The sequence below is a fragment of the Nycticebus coucang genome, chromosome 20 (genome assembly GCF_027406575.1).
Source record: "Nycticebus coucang isolate mNycCou1 chromosome 20, mNycCou1.pri, whole genome shotgun sequence".
NCBI lineage: Eukaryota > Metazoa > Chordata > Mammalia > Primates > Lorisidae > Nycticebus > Nycticebus coucang.
In genome coordinates, this window is record NC_069799.1 from 24,529,307 (window position 1) to 24,541,011 (window position 11,705).

Here is an 11,705-nt window from a genome sequence, read left to right on the forward strand (position 1 = left end):
CTGGGACTACCAGCACCCGGCACAACACCCAGATATTTTTTTGTTGCAGTTGTCATTGTTGTTTAGCTGGTCTGAGCTGGGTTCTAACCCACCACCCTCAGTCCTTGCGGTCAGCCCCATAACCTCTGTGCTACAGGTGCTGTGCCTCGAGTGATCATCTTGCCACAGCCTCCCAAGTAACTTGGACTACAGGCACCTACCACAATGCCTAGCTAGTTCTTCAGATCTCACTCTTGCTCAGGCTGGTCTCAAACTCCTCAGCGCAGGTGATTCAACTGCCTCAGCGTCCCAGAGCTAGAATTATAAGCATGAGCCACTGTGCCTAGCCACACAGACAACCATAATCTTGAAAACTAAAACAAGTACTAAGTTTTATGAGCACTCTGCATATAAGTATTTTATGACTGACACAAAAGTAATAGTCTACCAATGATTAAATACTTCTTTGCTTCATCCAACAATGAAATAAACTGAAAAACAACTTATATAATAGAAATGCAGTCCTACATATATAAGGCCCCATCACCCCTTACAGCTACCTGTGTTGCAATCTCCATTCCTGAATAAATGTTTCTTTGCCTCTGACCTCTTAATTCCTTCTTTTTTTAGACTTAACAGTTCATGTCAGAAGCAGGGATGCAGAGTGACTTTGCCCGCTATGGTCCTGGTTCTCTTCATCATTTATGAGGGACCCACTTAAAGCACATTGTGCTGTTGGTCTTGATACCAACTGAGAACTTGGAGCTATAAGCTTCTTGTTTGCTGAATAACTCCCCTGCTGGGTGAAAATTTTGCTTTTGTTCAATATTTATTGGTACCGCTCCTTGTCTGTGTTTTTGTATACTCTAAAGTTCAGACAAGGAAATAATGGGAACCCTGCTTCTTAGCAAATTGAAAGCCCCCACCCTTCCGGAGAGACTGCAGCTGGTGTTTAAACATTATAGATCTTTGAGAATTCTCCATACTTCTTTCCAAAAAGACTACACTAGTTTGCAACCCCGCCAACCAGTGCATCACTGTGCTCCTCTCTCTGCACCCACTTCTACAGTTTTGGGACCTTGTAATGTGGCCTATTTTCACTGGTGTTAGTAGATTATATCTCAAAGTGGTTTTGATTTGCATTCCTCTAATGATTAGGGATGATGAACATTTTTCATGTTTTTGGGGTTTTTTTTGCCATTCATCTGTCTTCTTGGGAAAGGTTTCTCTGTTCATGTCCTTTTCCCATTGATTGATGGGGTTGGTTGCTCTTTTCTTACTGACTTGTTTTCTTTAAATATTCTGCTCACTAGCCTGTTTTTCAATTTGTAACATGTGAATATCTTATCCCATTCTGAAGTTGTCTGTTTGCTCTGTTTATTGTGTCCTTATCTGAGCAGCAGCTTTTTTTTTTTTCAGTTTTTGGCCGGGGATGTGTTTGAACCCACCACCTCTAGTATATGGGGCCGATGCCCTACTCCTTTGAGCCACAGGCATCACCCAGGTGCAGAAACTTTTGAACCTCATCAAGTACCTTATATTTTTGTTGTTGCTGCAGTTGCCGATGGGTTCTTCCTCATGAATTCTTTCCCAAGGCCAACATTGTTAAGAGTTTTCTCCACACTTTCGTCTAGAGTTTTTATCATTTCACATCTTAACATTTAAATTTTTTATCCAGCAGGGTTTAACTTTTGTAAGTAGTGAGAGGTACAGTTCCATTTTCAGTCTTCTACATGGAGCTATCCAGTCCTCCTAGCACCAATTACTAAAAGATGTTCTATTCCCCAGTGTAAGTTTTTGTTTGTTTTGTCAAAGATCAAGTGGTGATATGAGGTTGGTTTCATCTCTAGATTCTCGATTCTACTCCATAGGTCTATGTCACTATTTTTATACCAGTATTAGGCCATTTTGATCACTATGGACTTGTAATGAATATAACCTGAAGTTTGGTAATGTGATGCCTCCAGTTTTTTTATTTCATAGTATTATGTTAGATATTTGGTTTTTTTCCTGGTTCCATATGAATTGAAGAGCTATTTTCTGAAGTTCTTCAAAGCATGATAGTGATGTTTTAATGGAAAGTGCATTAAATCTGTAGATCACAATGTAAAAGTAGACCTTTCATTGACCCCACAATCCCATTACTAGATATCTACCCAGAAGAAAAGTGAATCATTTTACCAGAATGGCTTTGGCACTCAAATATTTATAGCAGCTCAATTCACAATTGCAAAGATATAGTAACACCCCAGGCTCCCACCAAGCCATGAATGGACTAATAAGTTGTGGCATATGTATCTTACGGTATACTATTCAGCTATAGAAAAAGTTGTAGACTTTGCATCTTTTGTATTTACTTCTCCTAAGTGTCTGAAGAATAAAAATGCAAGCATCCCATGTACTCAGTAATCTGAAAATAGTAGACCAACAACAATAGGCCCACAAGAAAGAAAAACAATTAAATTCAAAAATGCAGAGGGGGGAGCAGGCAGGAAGAGGATCCAGAGCCCCAGACATTGTAGGGAAGCCCATCATCAGGGTGATTAACTCACCTGGAGGAATTCTAGGGTCTGGACCCTTAAAATGGTCATCAAGAGGTGATACAGGCTCGGCACCCGTAGCACAATGGTTACAGCGCCATCCACCGAGGCTGGTGGGTACAAAACCGGCCCTGGCTAGCTAAAAACAATAACAACTGCAACAAGAAATACCTGGGCATTGTGGTGGGTGCCTATAGTCCCAGCTACTTAGGAAGTGGAGGCAAGAGAATCGCTTAAGCCCAAGAGTTTGAGGTTGCTGTGAGCTGAGACACCATGGCACTCTAGAGCAGGGGTCCTCAAACTATGGCCCGTGGGCCAAATGCGGCCTGCCGAGGACATTTATCCTGCCTGCAGGGTGTTTTTGCAGCCGCTGCCTGTCCTGCTTAGCAGCCTACTCGTCCTGGGCCACAGTGCGCATGTGTGCAATGTGCGCAGCACTCTCTGATTCCCCTCCTTCTCTCTGTCTGTCGACTGCTCCTTTCAGTCTCGGGTGTAACTGGACAAGTCATGACTTGCCTGTGCAGAGCCTGCTGCTGCCTGAGGACTAAGGTAAGAACAAGTAAAGATTTTTTTTTTTTTTGACGTTAGGAAGTGTTTTTTTAATTTTGCAATTAGTAGGCCTTTTTCTTGCGCTTAAGGGGGACTTTTTTGTGAAGTTAGGAGGTCTTTTTTTTCTAGCAAATAGGGGGCACCTTTTTTTTTTGAAGTTAGAAGAGCCTTTTTTTTAAGTTGGTTAGTTGGTTGGGGGTGGTTGGTTTCTAGGGGGTTGCATCACAGTGATAACGCAAATAGTCAGCGCTCAGTGCTAATGCAAATTGTCAGTGCTCAGAGGTAATGCAAATGGTCAGCACTCAGAGGTAATGCAAATAGTGCTCAGTGGTAATGATAATTGAAAGTGCTCATTGTTAATGCAAATGGTCAGCCTTCAGTATTAATGCAAATTGTCAGTGGTCAGTGTTATCGCAAATGGTCAACGGTCAGCGTTAATGCAAATGGTCAGTGCTCAGTGTTATGGCATGGGGGTCCCAAACTGGTAATCTGCCTAGGGCCCCATGGGAACTTAATCTGGCTCTGCAGACAGCCAAGGAGTAGGAAACCCAATTTAATTGACAGTAAGTGCATTTATATTCTGATTGTTATTCAGTTATGTATGATGTTGCATGTTGTGTGCTGCGTAAGCCCCGGTACACATTGTTGTGATCTCTGAGCAGTGCAAGTTCAGCCATATGCTTGTATGATTGAACTCGCATTACATTTGGAAGAAAAAAGAGATATGTGCCTTCTTTTTTCCTGCAGTAGAATCTGATTGCATGGGTCTTCTCACCCATGTGGTCAGATTCCTGTTCGAGTTCACAGATCACAGTGTGGTTTGCACAGGGTAGTACAAACTAGAAAGGTGGTGCAGAAACCAGCTCTGCAATTGTGCCACTTCCCGCACCACACCAGTGTGAGGCTGAGGTAAAAGTGTACTTCCACCAATAGGGGCACTGGTGAGGCTGAAATGATGTAGACTGGCAAGGCTGCATTGATGGACACTGATCAGACTGCATTGATGGGCAGTGCAATCTATATGTCTCTGTGTGGGCAAAGTTATTGCTGGTATATTGTTTTTGTAGAACTGTATATATATATATATATATATGGATTTTACTAACAGCAATTTGGAATTCCTAGGAAACAATGATATCAAGAAAGAGAAAAATTGAGTCGGAGCGTAGGATATTCAAAGAACTTATGGACTTATGATTACTTTTTCTTGTAGTACAAGGAAAGAGCTGTGTGTTTGATATGCCAGAATATAGTGTCTGTGTTCAAAGAATACAATTTGCATCAACACTGTCAAACTCAACATAAAGATAAATATGATTGTTTGGTTGGAGAAGTGAGAAAAGAAAAGAAATTAAAACTGAAAAATACATTGACAACTCAGCAAAATACTTTTGTGAAGTAGAAGCAGCTAAATATTTCATCACTGCGAGCACATTGCCAAGCTAATAGTGTGCACTGGCCAACCATTCGTGGAGGGAGAATTTGTTAAAGAATGCCTTCTTTCTGTTGCCAAAGAGATGTGTCCAGAGAAGGCCAATTTATTTAGTACAGTGTCTTTCAGAACATACAATTACACAAAGGATGGAAGAAATGGGAGACAATTTGCATTAACATTTGCAAAACTCGGCAAAAACACTTTCCTATTTTTCCTTAGCACTCGATGAAAGTAATGATGTTCATGATTCTGCACAACTTCTCATTTTTATTCGTGAGATTAATGATTATTTTGAAGTCACAGAAGAGCTTGCTGCACTGCAAAACATCAAAGGAACAACCACAGGAGAGGACATCTATGAAATGGTGTGAAGCTGGACTGGGCTAAACTAGCCAGTGTGACAATTGATGGTGCTCCTAGCGTGGTGGGATGTAAGAAAGGAGTAATTGCTTCCATTAACCAAGATGGACAAACATAACCATTCTCATCCAATAGCCATACACTGCCTCATCCACCAACAAGCACTGTGTAGTAAATCACTGAAGTGGGACTCTGTTATGAAAATTGTGGTATCTTGTGTTAACTTCATTAGAGCTAATGCACTAAATCACAGACAATTTCAGGAATTTCTGTCTGAGCTACATGTTGCCTATGAAGATGTCCTGTACCACACATAAGTCCGTTGGCTGAGTCATTGCCTTTCAAAAAACAAAGAAGAACCAGAGCTCAATGATGCAGAATGGAATCTGCCTTTCTGACAGATGTAACAGAGCTACTCAAGAGTTTCAATGTGCAACTTCAAGGAAAGGGGAAGCTCATCTCTGATATGCAATCACATGTGAAAGTACTTGAAGTAAAATTAGGCCTCCTCTTCAAACAATTAAAGAAGGAATTTCTGCCATCTCCCCACAACTCAAAATCTGTTAGCAGAAAACCATTGGTTGTATTCCCAAACAAAACACGTGTGGATTCACTGGAAAAGTTGCAAAAGGAGTTCCAATTTAGATTTAAAGAGCTTCATCTCCATGAACAGTACATACAGCTTTTCCGTAACCAATTTTCTATTGACATTGAAAATGTGGATACGATTTACCAAATGGAACTGGAGGCACTGCACAATTGTGACTCTCCAAAAGATGCATTCAACTCGAGCAGCCTTCCTAATTTCTATGCATCTCTCCCCTCTGAGACATACCCTAATCTCAGGAACCATGCACTCAAAATGGCACCCATCTTTGGTAGCACTTATGTCTGTGAACAGACATTTTCCAGAATGAAACATCTAAAATCTCCAACCAGATCTAGACTAACTGATGCACACTTGCATCACTTGTTATGAATAGCAGTGACAAATATGGAACCGGACATTGAACATCTCATTAGCCAAAATCAGGCCCACAGTTCTCATTGAAATACTGGTAAGTTTGTTGATTTAACTTTACTTGTTCTTCATTTTAAATATTGTATTTGTTCCCATTCTTATTTTTTTACTTCAAAATAAGATATGCGCAGTGTGCATAGGAATTTGTTCATAGTTGTTTTTTTTTTTTTTTTTTAAACTATACTCCAGCCCTCCAACGGTCTGAGTGACAGTGAACTGGTCCCCTGTTTAAAAAGTTTGAAGGGCGGCGCCTGTGGCTCAAGGAGTAGGGCGCCGGTCCCATATGCCAGAGGTGGCAGGTTCAAACCTAGCCTCGGCCAAAAAAAAAACAACAAAAATAAATAAATAAATAAATAAATAAAAAGTTTGAGGACCCCGGCTCTAAAGGGTGACACAGTGAGACTCTGTCTCAAAAAAAAAAAAAAAAAAAAGAGGTGATCCAAAAAATTACTTGAAGACTGACGCCTGCAGGAGAGGAACAAGCTACTCAAAAGCTTTTATGTTGGGGCAGCGCCTGTGGCTCAGTGGGTAGGATGCCAGCGTGACATACCAAGGGTGGCGGGTTCAAACCCAGCCCTGGACAAACTGCAACAACAACCAAATAGCCGGGAATTGTGGCAGGCGCCTGTAGTCCCAGCTACTCAGAAGGCTGAGGCAAGAGAATTGCCTAAGCTCAGGAGTTGGAGGTTGCTGTGAGCTGTGTGATAAAGTGAGACTTTACCTGGGCACTCTATGTAGGGTGATAAGTTGAGACAGAGTCAAAAAAAAGCTTTCAAGTCACTGAGGATTCACAGGATGATCCCTGTTTCAGTTCATCTGCCCTGTGGCACTTGAACTTACATTATACTATGTCTCTGGAGTCTTTAACTATAGGCTAGACCCATTTCCTACAGAATATAGAAAGAATTGAAATCTGGCACGCTGATTTTTAGGGAGGGAGTGGAAAATATAAGTCACTGGGTAAACAACTATTCTGGGATCCACTCCACAGATTCTGATACAGGAGATATTTTATTCAACAAATACAGAGATCATTGTGAAGTTTTGAAATCTGCAAAAATTAAAAATGTAAAATCTATGAAGATGGAAAAACTTGGAGACATCCTAACAACACTGAAACTTGCATGGGTGAATCAGAAAAGATGCTTTTGGCTCGGCGCCTATACCTCAAGCTGCTAAGGTGCCAGTCACATACACCAGAGCTGGTGGGTTCAAATCCTGCCCAGGCCTGCCAAACAACAATGACAACTACAACCAAAAAATTGCCAGACGTGGCGGGCGCCTGTATTCCCAACAACCTGGATGGCTGAAGCAAGAGAATCACTTAAGCCAGGAATTGTAGGTTGCTGTGAGCTGTGATGCCACAACACTCTGCCCAGGGAGACAGCTTAAGGCTCTGTCTCAAAAATAAATAAATAAATAAATAAAAAAGAAAGAAAGAAAGAAAAGATGCTGTTGCCTGTGTTTCTTAGAAATGAAATAATGCATCATAACACAGTCTGTCTCAAAACTTTTGTAGTGATCCCTCACTTATTAAGCCATTAATATATATGCCAGGAAAAGTCCATACTGAAGATTCAGCAATGTATAAAACATGGGACCCACAGAACTGACATTCCAGTAAGGGAAATTCTCAGTGATAACATATATATATTGTGCAACTACTAGCTGACTCTTGCAGGTGAGCAACAGTGCTACAGTTTGAAAACACACAAAAGTAAGGGCCTTACTGGTGAAAGAATGGGCTATAGAATTGGGTCCTATTTCAACCTTCTTAATTGTGTGAGATCTGATTATTTTCCTCCTTTCTTATATCTCAAACCTTTTCCCCATCATTCACTTAGTTCAGACATCTGTCTTCTTTTTTGCTAAAAAACACTTACTTAGTCTCCTGACCTTAGTATTTGTTATTATCTCTACCTAAACTAATTTGTGTGGCTTTCTACCCTTATCATTGAAGCCTTAGCTTAAAAAACAGATGCCCCTAAGTCATTCCTGTTCCACCTTTATCTAAAATATCCTGTTTTAGAAATATTTTCTTAACCCTTATGACACTTAATAACTGAAGTTATTGTTCCATATTAATTTATTTGTTAAGAGTCTATGTCCCTCCACTAGATGATAAATTCCACAGAACTATATGCTTTGCTTGTCTTGTCAATTGCAGGATCACCATAGTTGAGCTTAAGGTTTAGAATTTGTTTTTTTTTTTATTTGTTCACGGTTTGTTGAGTACCAACTCTATACCATGAGAAGTTCTTAGCTTTGGGAATAAAAAAAAAAAAAAAGAAAAGAAAACTACCTTCCTAGAATTTACATTTGAGGATAGTGAGTGGTGTTGAAGATGCAGGAAAACCAAAAGGGAGACTGAAATGACCATGACTCAGAACATGATGCTGGAACAGGAGGTGGTGCAAGTGGTCAGATTCTGGCTACATTTTAGAGGAAGAGCAGCAGGATTACGTTAACCCTTTGACTACAGAGCACTCATGAATGAAAGTGCTAAATGAGGCCTATAGTGATTGCAACAACAGTTATGATACATGGTGCACTACTGGACAGTCTTTGGTTTCTTACTAATCAAAATAATTCACCCAAGTTGGTTTCAGTTTCCACTATTTGTACAAATTATTTCACGTATAACTGTGAAAAATGTTGAGAACAAAGCATATGATGCTTTCAGACTCGAGTTAGGTAACATATGAATAATGTGCCATCAAACTTTTGTTAGCAAAATGAACAATGCCTACAGGCATCATTAATAACAAACAAACATCTTGTTTGAATGACTATAGACATTGTTCATAGTCATAAGGTTAATTTAAGGATACAAGAGAGAAAAAGTAATCAAATATTACTCCAAGTACTTTTTTGGGTGAGTACCCAGAAAGAGTTGCTGTCAGCTGAAATAAAGACAACCTGAGCACAGAATGAGGTATAGGGTCCTTAATTTTGAACATGTTACACTTAAACATTTGTAAGACATCAAGCGTAGGTATGGCCAGGCAGACAGACAAGCAGGTCTGCAATTCATGGGACATATCCAGAACCTGCCACATGATGCTAGCTGGAAACTTCCAACAAACATCAAGGTGTCACTTCTCATGCTGGGTACGGTGGCTCACACTTGTAATCCCAGCACTCTGGGAGGCCAAGGCAGGTGGATCAGGAGTTCAAGACCAGCCTGAGCAACAGCGAGACCCTATCTCTACTAGAAATAGACATACTAGCTGTGCATTTTGTGGCAGGAACCTGTAGTTCCAGCTACTTGGGAGGCTGAGGTGGGAGGATCACTTCAACCCAAGAGTTTGAGGTTGCTGTGAGTTAGACTGCCACCATGACACTCTAGCCTAGGGCAAAAAAATGAGACTGAGTCAAAAAAAAAAAAAGCAGAAAAAAAATGAAGTGCCATTTCTCAAAGGTTTTTTACTTCTACAAGAAAATTCATATGAAATACTATTCAGCCATTAAAAGATGGTGTCTTCACATCTTTTGTAATATCATGGATGGAGCTGAAACACATTCTTCTTAGTAAAATATCACAAGAATGGAAAAGCAGTTATCCAGGGCAGTGCCTATGGCTCAAAGGAATAGGGCACTGGTCCTATATGCTGGAGGTGGCAGGTCCAAACCCAGCCCTGGCCAAAAAAACTGCAAAAAGAAAAAAAAAACAACTATCCAATGTACTCGATACAAATATGAATCTAGTAGATGATACAAGACATGCCCACATAGATGAAAAACTCATTTCAATTCAAGTTGGGAGGAGAGGTAATGAGGAAGAGAAAATGGGAGAGGGTTAGAGTACTCCCCCTGAATGGTCATGGGATGGGGGGGGTGGCATACCTTTTGTGTGTGGGACATAACCACAAGAGGGACTCTATCCAACAAAATCAAATATTTTGACCTGGCTGCTTGTACACTCACATTAACCTGGAATAAATTTACTTAAAAGAAAAAGAAAAAGCTGTAACACCATAAACATTGGTATGCATGAGTAAACAGGATGGTCCATAGCCTTAGACTTTAACATGTTTAAAGGAAACCACTGAAAGAGCATTTTGGTGGTATTATACTTTAATATTCATTTATTGAACGTTCAAAGAAGCAGAAGTAAAACACTGCTTACTGAAAAATAATAGATGATAAAAGTAGAAAAAATAATCTAAAAATCAAGACAGTGGTCATCCATGGAGCAAGACAGAGCTGCATCAGATATGGGACCATTAGGAGTCTCTGAAGACTGTTCAAGGCCTACTCATAAATCTTGATTTTTTCCAGGGATGTTTATATTGTCATTATTAAACCATACCACAAAAGAATGTGTACATTCCTCTATGATTATATTTCACAATAATAAATTATACAATCATTAAATGTCTAAAATAACATAATGTGTATAGCTTTGTTTGCCCCATAATAAAGGAATCCAATTTGGGGGTGGCGCCTGTGGTTCAGTGGGTAGTTTGTTGGCCCCATATACCGAGGATGGCGAGTTCAAACCCGGCCCCAGCCAAACTGCAATAAAAAATAGATAGGCCTTGTGTCAAGTTCCTGTAGTCCCAGCTACTCAGGAGCCTGAGGCAAAAGAGTCACCTAAGCCCAGGAGTTGGAAACTGCTGTGAGCTGTAACGCCATGGCACTCTACCAAGGGTGACAAAGTAAGACTCTGTCTCTAAATCAAAAAAAAGTAATAAATAAACAAAAATAATAAAATAAAATCAGAATTACATAAATAATGCTAAAAATTTAAATTTAATCACAAAAATAAAGTAATCCAATCTAATTCACAGTTTTGGCAGCAAAAATAGTGTTAAGGAGTCAAGTATCTATTTAGGATTAATTAGTTTCATAAAGTAACCTTCAGATGTACTTTTCTAAAAAGACAGAAAACATGTACACACATTAATAGAAAAGGAGATGGACAATTAATCACTAGAATACGTAAGCATATTGCAACATATATAAAGGCTCAGCATCCCTAATCTAAAGCTGGAAAATCTGAAATACTCAAGCAAATCAAAAAGAAATGATCAATCAACTGCATTAAAAATTGGGCAAGAGATATAAAAAATTCTAAAAAGTATTTTTGAGTACCAACATGATACTCAAAGGTCATTCATTGTTCACAGGAAATGCTCATTGGACAACTTTGGATTTGGGGGATTAGGGATGCTAACATTGTAAGTAGAATGCAAGTATTCCAAAATATGAAAACACCTGAAATCTGAAACTCTTTTGGTCCCAAGTATTTTAGATAAGACATACTCAACTGTACAAATTTGATTTTAGAGCACCTCTTTGGCTCACCTACAGAGGAATGTGTATATCTACCCAGGATTTGGGACAGATGTTCAGAATGATGTACCGGACACATACCAACAAAGTATGAAAGTGTTTATTGTAATACTTCCATAATTAAGACCTCTAAGGACAGTACGGCAAAACTCCGAAGCACATGTGAAATGGCCTGACAGAGCAATTTTTTTTTTTTGAGACAGTTTCATTTTGTTGCCCTCAGTAAAGTACCGTGGCATCACAGCTCACAGGAAATTCCAGCTCTTAGGCGATTCTCTTGCTCAGCCTCCCGAGTAAGTGGTTCTATAGGTGCCTGCCACAACGCCTGACTATTTTTTGTTTCAGTATGGCCAGGGCCAGGTTTGAACCCACCAACCTCGGTATATGGGGCTATCACCCTACTCACAGGTGCCACCCGACAGAGCAATTGTTGTTAGGCAGGAGTTCAGAGACAAGAATGGGAGCTTGCCTAGGTTGAATCTTGCCAAGGACAAAGGAGGGAGCAGCCAGCTTTTGTAAAAAT